This window comes from Panthera pardus, unplaced genomic scaffold, assembly GCF_024362965.1.
Source record: "Panthera pardus isolate Hobbes unplaced genomic scaffold, ASM2436296v1 HiC_scaffold_22, whole genome shotgun sequence".
In the NCBI taxonomy this organism is placed as follows: domain Eukaryota; kingdom Metazoa; phylum Chordata; class Mammalia; order Carnivora; family Felidae; genus Panthera; species Panthera pardus.
In genome coordinates, this window is record NW_026526788.1 from 42,408,205 (window position 1) to 42,426,404 (window position 18,200).

General features: G+C 35.7%; 1 protein-coding gene across 8 annotated transcripts in view; it reads left to right on the top strand.

Annotated features, from left to right (window-relative positions):
* CCSER2 (coiled-coil serine rich protein 2) overlaps positions 1-18,200 on the top strand; it is a 190,853-nt gene that overhangs the window by 69,245 nt on the left and 103,408 nt on the right. The window contains exon 1 of one of the 8 annotated variants that reach the window (XM_019444799.2): positions 1,001-1,091. The exons of the other annotated variants lie outside the window; for them this stretch is intronic. The gene's annotated coding sequence lies outside the window, so the exon portion shown is untranslated. Of the gene's footprint in view, positions 1-1,000; positions 1,092-18,200 lie in introns of those variants that run through there. 8 annotated transcript variants of the gene reach the window in all.

Genomic DNA, 18,200 nt, shown 5'->3' on the forward strand with positions numbered 1-18,200 from the left:
AAGGGATTAGTGTCAATTTCAGACCCTCTCAGGCACCTTAGCCAAAAAATGCATGCTGAGGCAGCAATGTGATGGAGTAGCTCAGCTAAACTTTCAACAAACATACATGTTAACTGAAATCTGCCACCCACCATTATAACCAATGTGGCTAAAATTATTCATCTAAAACCTGTAAAGGCTAAAGTAAATTTAAAAAAGGTTTAAGTCAAGTCAAGCAGAACTTGACTTGGACTTTTTGCTGAACTCCACAACGTATTACAAGGCTGGCAGGGCAGAGAAAGTTTACCTACATTGACTGGAAGTTCCATACAAGATCACACACTGACTCTTCTCTCCTTCCTTTTCAGCTGCTATTGTGCTTATGTGTTGGGCTTTCTCTCTTTCAGCCCACTGGGAAGTACTGCAGAAAGGAGGGAACAGATACTTATACTCTAAACTTTGCAAGCAATAGGAATAGAGTTGGATTTAAAACAGAAGAAGCAAATAAGTCTAATTACAAAATTTAAAGAGACAATGTACTGTATTTGCTTTCTCTTGCTGTTGTAACAAATTAGCACAAACCTAATGTCTTAAAACAACACTCGTTTATTATAGTTCTGTAGGTTAGAAGTCAGACACAGGTCTCAGTGGGATGAAATCAAGGTGTCAGCAGGGCTGTATTCATTTTGGAGACTCTAGGGAAGAATCCATTTCTTTACCTTTTCCAGTTTTAAGCAGCTGCCCTTGAATCATGCCCTCCTCCCTTCCTCCATCTTTAAAGCCAGCAACGCTGCATCTCTTTGACCATTCTTCCTCTGCCTCTCTCCTGCCTCTCTCTTGTACTCTAAGGAGTGATTACACTGGACCCACCTCGATAATCCAGGATAAAATCCCTATTTTAAGGTCAGCTGATTGGCAGTCATAATTCCCCTGGCAACCTTAATTCCTCTTTTGCCGTGTAACCTAACCTATTCACAGGTATTATTCCAGGCATTATTTTCTTTATCAAGAAGATACTTCATTTCTCTGGAATTTCTATTTTTGTTGCAGTAGAATTCTTCAAGTATGTTGTGACAATCATAATTTCAGCATGGAGATCTCAAAATGAAACAGTGAGTAGTCCTTTCTTCCTCTGGAGCTCTTAGATTTGGAAATTTATATACTGTGTTTATTTTTTTAAGGTATTCCTGGGTATTAAAATGTGTTTATGTTTGTTCCTGGGAAGAATGGAGGAAAATCTAAGATCATCATTTCATGAGAGCAAAAGAGAAATAGCGAGCTATAGTTGAAGTCTTCTCTTTTTATTTACATAATTCACAGAGAATACAATGATGAACAGTTATTTATTTATTTAAGCATAGGGTATTCTTTGTAAAGAATTTATGTAGACATGTTAATAGAGTTCTGTTCTCTTGGTCTGGGAACCATCTCTATAGTAAGGAAATTTCTTCTGTAAAATGCATGCATTGTAGGGATATTTTATAAGCTTATTTAAACTTGGTCACTCTCATCACATCTGGCCATTTATTTGAGTTTTCTTTACAGTTAGACTAACTGCCTTAGCTTTATTTCAGGAAGAGTCTTGTAGCAAAACTACATCTGAAATTTCTCTGAGCAGGGATTTTTCAATGTCATGATGGAAGTGAGAGACAAGGAAGAACACTGATTAGAAGTTACTGGGGCACCTGGATGGTTCAGTCTGTTGAGCGTTCAACTTCAGCTCAGGTTGCATCTGACTCTGTGCTGACAGCTTAGAGCCTGGAGCCAGCTTTGGATTCTGTTATCTCCCTGTCTCTGCCCCTCCCTAGCTTGCACTCTGTCTCTCCGTCTCTCTCTCTCAAAAATAAACATTAAAAAAAAAAGTTACTGGAGCAGAATGTTAGTCTGGATTTATTTATTTTCACTCACTAAATATGTTTGGGTCTCTGCAAGATAATAATTATAAACAAGAATTTTTGAAGCATTCTTAAATGAGGAGTTTGATCCATTATCCTTTTCAAATCTGAATTTTTTTTTATCACCTCCATTGTTTCTGTGCCCTTTTCCTAGAGTTCGAATGATTGGTTATTATATGTCACATGAGTTTATGCGCTTTTCTCTATTTTCCTATTTCTGTTCATTTTTTAATTTTTTTAACCTTTTTTTTTTCCTGGAGTCTGTTTTCTGGCCCCCTTTTTTTCTTATGTTTATTTATTTATTTTGAGAAAGAGAGAGGGAGAAGAAGAGAGAGGGAAAAAGAGAATTCCAAGTAGCCTCTGCGCTGTCAACTCAGAGCCAACACAAGGCTCAAACTCACAAACCGTGAGATCATGACCTGAGCTGAAATTAAGAATCACATGTTTAACTGACTGAGCCACCCAGGCACCCCTGGCCCTTACTGTTTCTAGATCAGGCAATTACTTAATTTTTTATAAAAAATTTCAGACATACTACAACCTGGTGAGAAGAGTAAGGGGGCTCACTATATCAGTTATTCAACTTAAAGAATGTTCAAAATCATGGCCTTTTCCCATTTATAACCCTATTCATCCACTCCTCTCCTCCAAATGGGCTTAATTTAAGTGAGTCTTAGACATCATCATGATTTATGTGATTTATGTGATATAATATAAAATTATATGAATATAATTTTTAGAATGGTATTAACATATATGTAAGTGTATACTTGTATATTTATGTGTAGATATTTCTGTATTACTAATTAGTTATTTCTGAATGTTTTACTAAGATAAGTATTCTTGTTCAGACATAGCTAAATTTCACTATTGTTCCTCTAAAAAAATGAACAATCACTTCTTATGATTAAAATCCCAGTAAATGTTCAGTCTTTGGTAAACTTGAGTTGTAGATTTAAAAATTATTGCAAAGATAATATAGAGAGTTCCTGTATATCCTACATCCAGTTTCCTCTATTATTAGCAAATCACTATATTATTAGTATATTTGTCATATTAATGAACCAATATTTATATCTTATTATTTAGAGTCCATATTATTTAGATATTCTCAGTTTTCCCCTTCTTTTTCTGTTCTAGAATTCTGTCCAGGATACTGTCTTACAATTAGCAGTCCTGTCTCCTTAGACTCCTCTAGGTTGTGACAGTGTCTCAGACTTTCCTTGTTTTTGATGGCCTGGACAGTTTTGAGGAATACTACTAGGCAAATGTTTTGTAGAATGTTTCCCAAATGGGATTTGTCTCATGTTTTCCTTATGATTAGACTGGGGAAATACGTTTTTGGACAAAAGGCCACAGAGTTAAAAAGTGCATTCTTATCATATCATTGCAAAGATGCATACTGTCAATGTAACTTAACCATTGTTGCTGTTGACCATGATTACTTGACTTGAGATAGTGTTTTTCAGGTTTATCCACAGTAAAGTTGTTCTTTTCTTCTCTCTTTCCATAGTGTAGTCTTTGGGAAACATCACTTTGGGCAGTCTACACTTATGGAGTAGCTAGTTATGCTCTACCTCCGTAAGGGTGGAGTATGTCTGTGTAAATTATTTGGATTTCTACTGCAAGATGGAAAGGGATTTGTCTTTTCTTCCTCATGTATTTGTTTATTTATTTAGTCATTTCTTTATATCAGTGTGGGCTTATATATTTTATACTTTTGGTTCTAATTCATACCCCTATCATTGTATTTTTTGTTATTTTGTTTTGAGTACCTTTTTTTGTTTGTTTGTTTTAAGCTTTCTAGCACTACAAGATGCCCCAACCTCATCTTGTATATTTCCTGCCTCAGTCTTAGAATCAGCCCTTTTCTCCAAAGAGCCTTCGTTTCTAATTGGAGAATTGTATTAGAAACCAAAATTTGCATGTGAGGGGTGTGGCAACCAGGGTTTTGGTTCTGGATTTTGTCAGCTGAAAGCGGAGATGTGTGTGTGTGTACTAACCTGTGTATATACACCTATCTATAAATATTTCTGTATGTTAACATTCGTATTTTGAGCTAAATATGAGTTCACAAATTGATATGTCCAATTCTAACCCATTACCTTGTGCATAATTCTTGCTTCTACCCCTTGTTTGTTTGTAACCCCCACTCCAACAGGGAGAAAGGTGCTTACCGTCAGCCATCCATGTATGTAATTGTTCAGTTCCAGTACACATATATAGTCCTATCAGATTGTCACTTTGTACTCTGACAGGAAACACCTTTATTAACTAGTGCTTATGGAATTTCTTAGCTTTTAGTCTTAAGACTCCTTTCATTTCTGAAGTTACTTAGGTCAACCTTATACCACTCATCCCTTTCAGTGAGGTGGTTTCATATATTTGTAATACATTTAGACTTCTGTCACATTCTGCACTCCCTCCAGGGACCCTTATTTCCTAAAATATTTTTTAAATTTGCATACATTAAGGTTTACTCCTTGTGCTGTAAAGTTCAGTGGATTTTGACATGCTTATGTTTTGTGTTCACCATTACAGTATCATAAAGAATACTTTCACCATCCTAAAAATATTCCCTACACTTCATCTATTTATCCCTCTCCCCAGTGAACCACTGGCAAACACTGATATATCTCTATAGTTTTGCCTTTTTAAGAATGTCATGTAATTGAAATCATACAGTGTATATAGCTTTTTCATACTGGCTTCTTTCATTTAGCAATATGCATTAGAGATTCATCCATGTCTTTTTTGTGACTTGATACCTCATTTTTAATTTATTTTTTATTAAAAAAAAATTTTTTTTAATGTTGACTTATTTTTGAGAGAGGGAGACAGAGCATGAGAGGGGGAGGGGCAGAGAGAAAGGAAGACACAATCTGAAGCAGGCTCCAGGCTGAGCTGTCAGCGCAGAGCCCGGTGTGGGACTTGAACTCATGGACTGTGAGATCTTGACCTGAGCCGAAGTTGGACGCTTAATCGACTGAGCCACCCAGGCGCCCCAGATACCTCATTTTTTAAATTGATAAATAGTATTACATTGCATGGATTTACCACAGTTTGTTTATCCATCCATTTATCAAAGGAAATCTTGGTTGCTTCCAATTTTGGGTCATTATCAATAAGGCTGCCATAAATATCCACATGCAGGTATTTCTGTGGACAGATGTCATTGTTGTTGTTGTTGTTTTTAATTATTTTGGGAAATACCAAAGAGTGCAGTTGCTTGATCATATGGTAAGGTTATGTTTAGCCTTGTAGGAAACTGCCAAACTGTTGTGTAAAGTAACTACAATTTTGCATCCCCACTAGCAGTGAGTGAGAGTTCCAGTTGCTCTTCATTCTCACCAGCAGTTGATATTGTCAGTGTTTTGGATTTTAGGCATTTTATTTTTTTTTTTTCAACGTTTTTTTTGTTTTTTTTTTTTTTTTATTTTTGGGACAGAGAGAGACAGAGCATGAACGGGGGAGGGGCAGAGAGAGAGGGAGACACAGAATCGGAAACAGGCTCCAGGCTCCGAGCCATCAGCCCAGAGCCTGACGCGGGGCTCGAACTCACGGACTGCGAGATCGTGACCTGGCTGAAGTCGGACGCTTAACTGACTGCGCCACCCAGGCGCCCCGGATTTTAGGCATTTTAATAGGTGTACAGTGGTATCTCGTTGTTTTAAATTTGCGATTCCCTAATGACAAATAATGCTGAACATCTTTTCATATGCTTATTTGTCATCTGTATATCTTGGGTGAAATGTCAGTTTAGATCTGTTGCCCATTTTTTTTTAATTGATTTGTTTTCTTGTTGAGTTTTAAGTGTTCTCTGTATATATTGGATATAAATCTTTTATCAGATATGTGTTTTACAAATATTTTCTCCTAGTCTATGCCTTGTCTTTTCATTCTCTTAAAAGCATCTTTCACAGAGCAGAAGTTTTAATAAATTCCAAATTATCAATGTTTTCTTTCACAGATAATGCTATTCATAGTATAGTTAAAAAAATCATTAAACCCACGGTCATGTAGGTTTTCTACTTTGTTTACTTCAAAAAGTTTTATAGTCTTGTATTTTACATTTTGGTCTATGATCCATTTTGAGTTAATTTTTGTATATACTTGTATTTGTGTTAATTTTTTTGCATATAATTTTGTCTAAGAGTTGCAGCACTATTTGTTGAAAAGACTATCCTTTCTATATTGAATTGCCTTTTCTCCTTTGTCAGAATCAGTTGAGTATATTTGTGTTGATCTACTTCTGAGCTTTGTTCTGTTCTATTGATCTATGTGTCTATTTAGCCAATAACATGCTGTGTTGTTGTCTTGTTTTGTCTTATAGTAAGTCCTGTGTTGTATAACAAAGAATTCAGCTGGCTTTTGTATCTAGTGTGTGCATGAGAACATCTCCATCTCTGGAATTTCTGAAGTGATGGGAGTGTTTTTGTTCACAGTGACCTTAATAGTTAATGCTAATGAGATGACTCAGGATGGGGAGAAAGAACAACCAAACCTGTGATTTATAGAGTTGGGGCATTGAGCCATATGATATTAGTCTGACCTCTGGGGAACAGAGGAAGTGGGATGGAGATTGAGTTCAGTATATAGCCAATGATTTGATCAATTGCCTATGTAAGGATACTCCAATAAAATCTCTAGACACTGAATCACAGATGAGCATCCCTGGTTAACAGTACTCTGTGCATATTGCTACTCATCACTATACCAAGGAGGTGACCTATTTTGATTCCACAGAGAGAGAATACAGAAGCTTTGCATTTGGGGTAATCCTAGACCTTGCCCTCTGTATCTGTTCTTTTAGCCGGTCATGATTAATATACTTTTTGCCATAACAAAATTGTAATTGTAAACTATATTGCCCTCCTGAGTTTTGTGAGTTGTTCTAATGAATTATTGAACCCGAGGGAGGGAGTAGCAGGAACCTCTGGATTTGTTTAGGGCCTAGGAGCCCCTGAATTTTAGCTGGTGGTATCTGAATTAAGGTCAGTCTTTGGAAGGCTCTACTTTTAACCTTTGGAGTTTGTTTTAACTCTGGATAGTTAGCATGAAAGGTCACTGCAGTTTGTGTCATAAAAAGTGAAATTTGCTATATCAACCCTGACTGACTGCAACAGGTGGTTTGAGAAGAGAAGGGATGAGGGGGCAAAGGGGTAATGAATTTTTAATTTTGGGATTGCTGTATATTCACTCATGATATGAAAGTGCACCTATACTGTGATCCATAAGTAAAAGTATGGAATGGAATTTAGAAGTGTTGGTGGATTCAACTCCCAATGAGATGGCTCACTGGATATATACATGAGAAACCACCTAAATATACAATTCCTTGATTATTGTTATGTGCATAGCTAAAATGAAAGTAATATAGAGTTCTGGAGTGGATTTTGATACTGAGCCAAGCCAAGCTTAGATTTCAGTCAGTCTGAACTACAACCCAATAGTCTTAAAGCCACCAGCAGTGGGAAAGATTATTCTGGGACAACAGAGAGTATTATTATGACCTCTGGTTACTAGGAAGATAGTCCAGTTGGAAGGAAGGCAAAACCAAGAAACTTCTGACACCAGGGGTTATAGTGCCAAGGAGTTGTCTCATATTATGAATGTGTACATCATTAGTTTCTTGAAGAACTTTTACTGAAATGGATTGTAAGAGTGACTAATTTAGGGTCAATATCTTTGGTTTTGAATGCTGCAGACTGGAAGAGAGTGTTTGGTTGACACAGAATGCACAGCTCACTATGTAACAGTCACAAATGGCTATAATGCAGTGGGAACAGGTAGCCCGGTGGACTGGATAAAAGCTGCTGTAAAGTTTGTTTCCTGAGAAGAGAAAGTATCTTTCTTCTATAAACGTGTAGTGGAAAGCCCCGGATGAAGTGGCTAGCAAGCCATACTGGAGAGGGTTTATGGTACTTGGGATAGTCATCTATGGAATATGCCCCTGAACCAGATCATGATAACTGCTGTGATTAAGGAGGCCCCTTTTATTTTTTTTATTTTTCATTTCTTTTTATTTGAGAGAGAGAGAGAGAGAGAGAGAGAGAGAGAGCGAGCGCCAGAGAGAGAAGCAGAGGGAAAGAGAAACAGAATCTGTTTTTTTTTTTTAAATAAAATTTATTGTCAAGTTAGCTAACATACAGTGTATACAGTGTGCTCTTCGCTTTGGGAGTAGATTCCCATGATTCATCACTTACATGCAACATCCAGTGCTCCTCCCAAGAAGTGCCCTCCTCAGTGCCCATCACCCATTTCCCCCTCCCTCCCACCGCCCTCTCCCCATCTACCCTCAGTTTGTTCTCTGTATTTAAGAGTCTCTTATGGTTTGCCTCTCTTTGTGTTTGAAACTATTTTTCCCCTTTTCTTTCCCCCATGGTCTTCTGTTAAGTTTCTCAAATTCCACATATGAGTGAGAACATATGATGTCTCTTTCTCTGACTGACTTATTTCATTTAGCATAATACCCTCCAGTTCCATCCATGTTGTTGCAAATGGCAAGATTTCATTCTTCCTCATTGCCAAGGAGTATTCCATTGTATATATATACCACATCTTTATCCATTCATCAGTTGATGAACATTTGGGCTCTTTCCATAATTTGGCTATTGTTGATAGCGCTGCTGTAAACATTGGGGTACATGTGCCCCTATGCATCAGCACTCCTGTACCCTTTGGATAAATTTCTAGTAGCGCAATTACTAGGTCACAGGGTAATTCTATTTTTAATTTTTTGAAGAACCTCCACACTGGAGAAAGAGAATCTTTTCTTTTTTTAATTTTTTTTAATGTTTATTTATTTTTGAGACAGAGTCAGAGCATGAGCAGGGTAGGGGCAGAGAGAGAGGGAGATGTAGAATCCAAAGCAGGCTCCAGGCTCCGAGTTGTCAGCACAGAGCCTGATGCAGAACTTGAACCCACAAACTGTGAGATCATGACCGGAGCTAAAGTCGGTTGCCTAACTGACTGAGCCACCCAGGTGTCTCTGGAGAAAGAATCTTAAGCAAGTTTCATGTTCAGTGTGGAGCCCAGTGCAGGGCTCAGTCCTACCCCCCTGGGATCACAACCTGACCTGAAATCAAGAGTCGGCACACTGAACCAGCTGAGCCACCTAGGTGCCCAGGGGGGCCCTTTTAAATGGGTACCCCATGTAACCATGCTGTAAAACCAAGCAACTGTTCAAAAAACTTTGTCATATTTACTGTTTCAGTTTCCCTTAGAGGTATTAAAGATGTTTAAGAAAAAATAGAATCATTAACAAGGTAAAGGAGAAAGACAGAAGAGGAGTGCCTAGGGACTTGTTCTTTCAGGGCTCAATGTTTATTAGACATGGGATGAATGTATTGAACATTAATGAGGTTGAAGCAGAGGTATTAATATAGGGCTATTGAAGATTGAGTGTACCAATGGGAGCTAGTGCTGGCTCCACAACCTTACAGGGCCCCTATGACTCCACCCTATTTATCCCAGTTTGGAGGAATTTAAAAGGTGAAAGGCAAAGATGGAAATGAGAAAGCTGACCTGGAATCACCTGACACTGTGATCTGGTAGATAAGTCAAAATGAAGATTGAAGAAGGATCAAGGTCTCTTGGCTCTTACTTCTTCCCCTCTGAGGACCTAAGGCCTTAACGTATGCCAGTGGGTAAAATGGTGACTGGGTGTAAACGAGACCTTTCTGAGACTCCTTACCACAGGAACCCCCAGGTTTTGGTATCAAAACCTGTTGATGATGTCCTAACTAGGTCTACTTTTAGACTGAGAGAATATAGTTATGTTTATGGATTGATGGGATTAAAGTAAAAGTTCAGATGAAAACTGGAATGTTTAAATAGGCTTTATGTGAAATGATTGGTTTCCTTTACCTGAATGTTTTATGGAGAATAATATTATGCCTTACCTAGTATTGTAAAACCAGAACTGCTTGGTGATGTCTTAATGTAGGGAATGCAATGGTTGATGGGATTATCTTGTTCTATGAAGGTTTCTGAATAATAATACTACCATAGAAAATATAATTACTAAAAACAGCTTGAGGGTTTTTGTTTCTTTTTTTTTTCTACTTGAAATAGTTTCTCCCTGAATGGTTATTCCATGAACTTGATATATAGTTGGTTTTGTGTGTATAATTTTACTTTTGATTTTTAGGGATTCATTTAAACATTGTTTGTAATAATAAGATTGGAAACCACCCAAATATCCAAGCGATATCTATATTTCATAAGAATATAATATTACTGAGGCTAAGCAGGGAAAGAAATATGAATATATCTATTCTAGTTTAAAAAATTTTTATGTATTTTTTGTTACTCAAATGCTTTTAGAAAAAGTAAGCAAATATGGATATATTCACCTTACGGCTGAATCATTTTACAAACCACTAGCAATGTATAAGTCTTTAGGTTTTCTATATCCTTGATAACAGTTTTGTTTTTTTCATTTAATTTTTTTTAACCTTAATTTTTTTTTTTTTTTTAAATACAGCCATCCTACTAGGTGTTAAATGATATTTTATTTGGCTTTGATTTACATTTCCCAAATGAATAGTGATGTTGTTCATTTTTCTTGTGCTTCCTGGCTATTTGTATATCTTTTTCAGAGAAATGTCTATTCAGTCCTTTACCCCTTTTTTAAAATTTTGGTTTGTATTTTCATACATTTTGGATACTAGACACTTATCAGACACATGATTTGCAAACATTTTCTCCTATTCTGTAGGTTGTCTTTCTACTTTGTTGATAATATCCTATGATCCACAATTTTGATGAAGTGCAAATTTAATTTTGATGAAGTCCAATTTATATTTTCTTTCATTATGCTCTTGATGTAGTATCTCGTTTTTAATGTTTATTTTGAGAGAAAGAGAGAGAAAGCACGAGTGGAGAAGGGGCAGAGAGCGAGAGGGAGAGAGAATCCCAAGCAGGCTCCATGCCATCAGCACAGAGCCTGACTTGGAGCTAAGTCTAATGAACCATGAGATCATGATCTGAGCCAAGATCAAGAGTTGGACATTTAACTGAACCACTCAGGCACCCCTCTTCATGTCATATCTTAAGAATTCATTGCAACATCTAAAGTTATGGAGATTTAACTCTGTGTTTTCCTCTGAAGTTTTATGGTTTTAGTTCTTATGTTTAGATTGTTGATCCATTTAGTTTTTCTCTGCAGTTCTATGGTGTGAAGAAATGGTCCAACTTCATTCTTTTGCATGTGGATATTCAACTCTCTCAGCACCATTTGTTGAAGAGATGATTCTCTCCTTATTGAGTGCATATTGTCACTCTTGTCAAAAATTAGTTGGCCAGAGGTGTATACATTTATTTCTGTTCTCTCAGTTCTGTTCTTTTGATCTGTATCTCTGTCATTTTGTCAGTAACACACTGTTTTGAATACTATAGTAATCTGTAATTACATGTTTTGATTACTCTATCATAATGATGTTTTTTTTTTCAAAAAAAAAATTTTTTTTAACGTTTACTTTTGAGACAAAGACAGACAGCATGAATGGGGGAGGGGCAGAGAGAGAGGGAGACACAGAATCTGAAGCAGGCTCCAGGCTCCAAGCCATCAGCCCAGAGGCCGACGTGGGGCTCGAACTCACGGACCCCGAGATCGTGACCCGAGCTGAAGTCGGATGCTTAACTGACTGAGCCACCCAGGCGCCCCATGATAAGTTTTGAAATCAGGAAGTATGAGTCTTCCAAACTTGTACTTTTTTAATACTGTTCTGGTATTTGGGACCCTTCACATTTTCATTTGAATTTTAGAATCAGTTTTTCCATTTCTTCAACAAAGACCAGTAGAATTTTAAAAGAGATGTCATTGAAAATATAGATTGCTTTGGGTAGTAGCCATCTTAACAACATAATTCTTATAATTTATGAGCACAAAATGTCTTTTCATTTATCTAGAGGTCTTTTTCAGCATGTAAGTCTTTTACCTCCTTGGTTAAATTTATTCTAGGCTTTTTGTTTTTGGATGCCATGGTTAATATTGTTTTTTTAATTTTTTTTTTTGGATTGTTCCTTTTGGTGTATAGGAAAAAAAATAACTGATTTTTCAGTGTTGACTTTGTACTCTGCAACTTTGCTGAATTTATTATTAGCTCTAGTAATTCGTGGATTCTTTGGGATGATATATGTATATATGTATCTATGTATATATGTATATATATGATCATACATATATGTATATATACATATATATGTATACACATGTATACATACATATATATGTGTATATATACATATATATGTATACACATGTATACATACATATATATGTGTATATATACATATATATGTATACACATATGTATACATACATATATATGTATACACACACACATATATATATATATATATATATATGATCATGTATAAATAAAATCGTCATCCTTGAAAAGAGATAGTTTTACTTCTCTTCCAATTCAGATGCCTTTTTATTTAATTTTCTTGGATAATTGTTGACTAGCATTGGTGAAAGCATGCATCCTCGTATTGCTTCTGATTTTAGGGAAAAAACTTTTCAGTCTTTCACTACTGAGTATGTTAAGTATGTGTTTTTTTCTTTTTTTTTATATAGGCCTTTTATAATGTTGAGAAAGTTCCATTACATTTCCATATTTCTGAATGTTTTTGTTATGAAAGAATGATCAGTTTTGTTGAATGTTATTTCTGTATTAATTGAAGTGCTGTGTTTTTTTTGTTCTATTAATGTGGTGTATTACATTGATTTTCATATGTGGAACTGTGCTTATATTCCTAGGGTAAATCCCAGTTATATAATCCTTTTGATATGCTGATTGGTTGAATTTATTAGTATATATTCTAGTACATGTGGATATTTTTATATCCATAGTGCAAGGATATTTGAATTTTTTTTTTCTTGTAGTGTTTTTGTCTGGCATTTGTATCAGGGTAGTATATATATATAAATATTATATTATTAAATATTATATATTATATAAAATATATTATAAATATATAATTATTTTATTATATATTAAATTATAAATAAATAATTTTAAATATATAGAACAAATAAATATATATTATATGCAATATAATATATAATATAAATATATAATATATATATATATTAATGTTTATTTTTGAGAGACAGAGACAGAGCACAAACAGGGGAGGGGCAGAGGGAGAGGGAGACACAGAATCCAAAGCAGGGTCTAGGCTCTGAGCTGTCAGCACAGACCCCAACGAGGTGCTTGAACTTGTGAACTGCAAGATCATGACCTGAGTGGAAGTCGACCCTCAACTGACCAAGCTACCCAGGCACTCCTACTTTTTGAAATTAATTGATTTTTTTTTTTTGAAGTATACATTTTTGATTCTCTTCTAATTTTTAAAATGTGTGTATCTGGGAAAGGACCCAAGTAAATAAGATCATGAATGAAAGAGGAGAGATCACAATGAACACCACAGAAATACAAACAATAAGAGAATTATGAGCAATTATATGCCAACAGATTGGGCAATCTGGAAGAAATGGATAAATTTTTAGAAACATATTGAACTACCAAAACCGAAACAGGATGAAATAGAAAATTTGGACAGACCCATAACCAGTAAAGAAATTGAATCAATAATTAAAAATCACCCAACAAACGAGTCCAGGGCTGGATGGCTTCCCAGGGGAATTCTACCAAACATTTAAAGAAGAGTTAATACTTAGTCTTTTGAAGCTGTTCCAAAAAATAGAAATGGAAGGAAGACTTCCAAACTCACTCTACAAGTCCAGCATTACCTTGATTCCAAAACCAGACAAAGACCCCACTAAAAAGAATTACAGACCAACTTCCCTGATGCACATGGATGCAGAAATGTGTGTATCTAAAATATTTCTTTGGTTACCTAGGAATTATAATGAAAATCCTAAATTTATAACAATCTAGTTTGAATTGATACAAATTTAGCTTCAATAGTATATAAAAACTCAGCTCCTATATAATTTTGTTCCCTTTTTATTTATGTTATTGTCACAGGTTATATCTTAATACATTGTATACCCGTTAACATGGATTTATAATTCTTATTTATATAGGGCCTGAATGACCCCCTTACCATTTTTTGGTAAGGCAATTATACTAGTTACAAACTCATTTTCTTTGTTTTGTTTTCTCCTTTTGTTTTTATTTTGTAATCTCTGAAGTTCTCCTTCATTTTTGAAGGATAGTTTTCTTGGGTGAGAATTCTTGTTTGAGTTTTCTTTCAGCACTTTCAGAATGTTATCCCATTGGCTTCTGCCCTCCGTGCTTTGTGGTGAGAACTTGACACTTAATTTTACTGTGGATTTCTTGCATATAATGCAAGGTGCTTTACAGATTTTAACTTTGTCTTTGTCTTTTGACAAATTGAATATAATGTGCCTTGGTGTGCTATCTGCTTTTATTCTTTTTGTAATTCAATTTGCTTCCTCAGAGTGTAAATTCTTGTCTTTTTTTAAATTTGAGAAGTTTTTGGCCATTATTTTTTCAGATATGTTTTCTGCCTGTTTTTCATTTTCTTCTTCTGAAGTTCTTACCATGCGTATGTTGGAATGCCTGACTGTATGTATCTTCAGAAATCTCTCAATCCTTTTATTTGTATTCATTTTTTTTTCTTTCTTTTACTTAGCCTGAATAATTGCAATGGACAGAACTTCAGTTTTGTTGATTTTTTTGTCTCCCTGCTCAAATCTGCTATTGAAACTGTCTAGTGATTTTTTGTTCTTTTTTTTTCATGAGGACTAAATGAAATAATTTATTTGAAATGATTACCACAATACCTGGCATCAAGTAGGTATGCAAAAAATGTAAGTTTACAATTGTATAATCTCTTCATTCTTAACAGTTGTCAGTTAATTCTACTTTCTTAATTTTTAATTGTGGTAAAAAAATTACATAAAATTGATCATTTCAGCTATTTTATTTTATTTTATTTATTTTTTATTATTATTATTTTTTAACGTTTATTTATTTTTGAGACAGAGAGAGACAAAGCATGAACAGGGAAGGGTCAGAGAGAGGGAGTCACAGAATCTAAAACAGGCTCCAGGCTCTGAGCTGTCAGCACAGAGCCCGACGCGGGGCTCGAACTCACGGACCGCGAGATCTTGACCTGAGCCGAAGTCGGCTGCTTAACCAACTGAGCCACCCAGGTGCCCCTCAGCTATTTTAAAGTACAGTTCAGTAGCATTAACTACATTCATATTGTTGTGCAACAGATCTCTAGAACTCTTTTATCTTGCACAATTGAAACTGTATCCGTTGAACAACAAGCTCTCCTTTCCCTTCTCCCCTCCAGTCCCTGGTAACCACCATTTTACTTACTGTGTCTGTGAATTTAACTATTCTAATTACTTCATATATGTGGAACCATGCAATATTTATCATTTTGTGACTGGCCTATTTCACTTAGCATAGTGTCCTCAAGGTTCATCTGTGTTGTTGTATGTGATAAGCTCTCCTTCTTTTTAAAGAAGAATAATATTCCATTATATTATGTATATACCACATTTATCCATTCGTTTTTTGATGGACATTTGGATTCTTCCATCTCATGACTGTCGGGAATAATACGGCAGTTGATGTGGATGTATACATATCTCTTTGAGTTCCTGCTTTTACTTATTGTGGATATATACCCAGGAGTTTTAGTGAATTTTTCATTTAAGTTACACTTTAACTCCAGAATTGTTGTTTTTTGTCTCTTCACTGATGTTCTCTTGGTTAGATATACTTTGCCTATGGTTTTCTTGAGTTCTTTGATCATATTGAAGACTTTTTTTTTTAAGTCTGTCAATAGACAAAGTTCAATCAGTCCTTGGGCTTCTTCAGGGATCATTTCTGTTCATTTTTTTTCTATGGATGATATTTTTTTGCATGACTCCAAGTTTTTGTTGAAAACTGGGCATTTTGAATATTTTAATGTGACAACACTGGAAATCATATTCTTCACCTTCTTTAGGGTTTGTTTTGCTACTCGCTTTGTTTGCTTTTTAAGTAACTTTTCTAAACTATTTTTGTAAAACCTCTCTTGTCATGCTTGATCTAAGAAGTTTGTGTTACTTTAATCTGTGTTTATTTAGTGTTTTATGCAGACATTTCCTTGAATGCCAGAAACAAAAAAAGGAAAGAAAGAGAAAAGGAGGAGAGGAGGAGAGTAAGACAGAACAGGAGGAGGAAGGGAGGCAGAAAAAAAATAATTCAAAGCAGGAAAATAAAAATCTCAAAGTCAAAATTAAAAAAAAAACACCTCCTTTTCTTTCATCTTTGCACTCTGGTTCTTTGTTGGGGTACTTCTTCAGTGCTTAGGCTGACCTTTTATAACTCTGCCTTAACCTTCACTTACTACTTTTTCAAGCCTAGAGATCAGCTGGAGTTGAAAGTTTTGGGTCCTCTTAGGTCTTTACTGAGAATGTATCCTGCCCTGGGCTATTTTGGAGCTTTCTAAATTCCCCATTATTCTTGGCACCTTTGGATTGTCTAATTTCCCAAGGACACACTCTCACCAGTCTTCCTCTCAGTCTTTCAGTATTCAATTATATGTATCAACAGTCATATTTTGCTCCAGGGTGATTATGGATTGTTTGCCTTACAGTAGTTTTGAGAAATGCCCATTGTTTTTCTACCCTGTGTGAATTCCAAGTTAAGCAAAACAAAGACAAGCACTTTGTGTCAGACATTCAGGTAACCCCAGACAGGTTAGAACAAAGAAACACAATTTTTTGTGAATAAGGTCTCCACTAAGCTCCTTGGAAACAGGGACCAAGGTCCTAAAATGGGAAAAAGATCTGCTGTCTTAAGATATGTAGTCAAGCTGGGGAGGGGCATATTGGAAAGGCCAGCCTCATTGATAACTGGAATGCAGAACCTTAGAGCAACTCTGGGACATGGTTTAGAAGTTTCTTAAGAAGTCAATCATGTACTTACTATGTCCACCCAGCAATCCTACTCTTGCCTATTTACCCTAGAGAGAGGAAAGTTTATATTCATACTAAAACCTATACATGAATGTTCATAATAGTTTTATTCATAATAGCTAAAAACTGGAAAAAAAAATGTCCTTCAATGAGTAAATGGATACGCAAACTGGTACATCCATGCAATGGATAACTACTCAGCCATAAAAAGTAATGAATTATTGATATATTCATAGCTTAGGTGAATCTTGAAGGCATTTTGTTGAGTAAAAGAAGCCGGTCTGAAAGGGTTACATATGGAGGCTCCTGGGTGGCTCTGTTGGTTAAGCGTCCAGCTTCAGCTCAGGTCATGATCTCATAGATTGTGGGTTCAAGCTTCGCGTTGGGCTCTGTGCTGACAGCTCGGAGCCTGGGGCTTGCTTCAGATTCTGTGTCTCCCTCTCTCTCTCTCTGCTCCTCCCCTGCTTGTGCTCTGTCTCTCTCTCAAAAATAAATAAACTTTGAAAAGGTTACATACGGTGTGATTCCATTTATATGACATTCTTGAAAGACAAATCTGTAGTGTTGGAGAACAGATCATTGTTTGTCAGGTGTTATGGGTAGGAGGAGGGTGTAACTGTGATTGGACGGGAGATTTTCATGTGAAGACACTGTTCTGTGTCCTGGTTGTATTGGTGTTTATATGTGTTTTAAAATTCATAAACTATATACAATAAGAAAAAATTAATTTTACTGCATTATATTTACAATAGACAGTAATGGTGCTATTCATTTGTCAAAAACTTGGAGGCTTTCATTAATTTCTTAGTGAAGGAGGAACTCATGGAAAGAAGAACTGGCCCACCGTCTCATAGCTTGCTCTATTTGAATGGAAAAGTATTCTCAGAGCCAAGGAAATTGTATGATGATTTTGCTAATATGTACTCAGAGTTTTAATTCCAATGAGGCTTGTGGGAAGCCTCTAGGAGCCAGAGTATACAGATTCAGGTTCTCATTGTCATACTCCCAGCTTATAGTTGTACTAGATGATCTCCCAAGTAAAATAGGTATATGTGGATGTTGGCTCTAAATAAGTACAGGCTTGCCAGTTAGAGGAGCCTGGCATAACAAACATGGGAACAAAACCTCTTTCCCACATTAACTAGTCTCCATGTTACATGGTTTTCTTTCTTTGTATAATAATGTAGTTCCTAACCTGTGCAGAATGACAGATTTCTAAGCTGGTGAAGAAAATTGCAATAGATTTAAGTTTTTTTCTTCCTCTCTTTGCTGAGATCCTTACTGAAAAGTCTTAATAATATCTTCGATATAATTCTGAGAAACATAGTCCTCTTATAAAGATGAATAGGGGAAAATTGTCTGAGTTTGCTGTTAGAATCCAGTCTTTGACTCTGTACTATCTC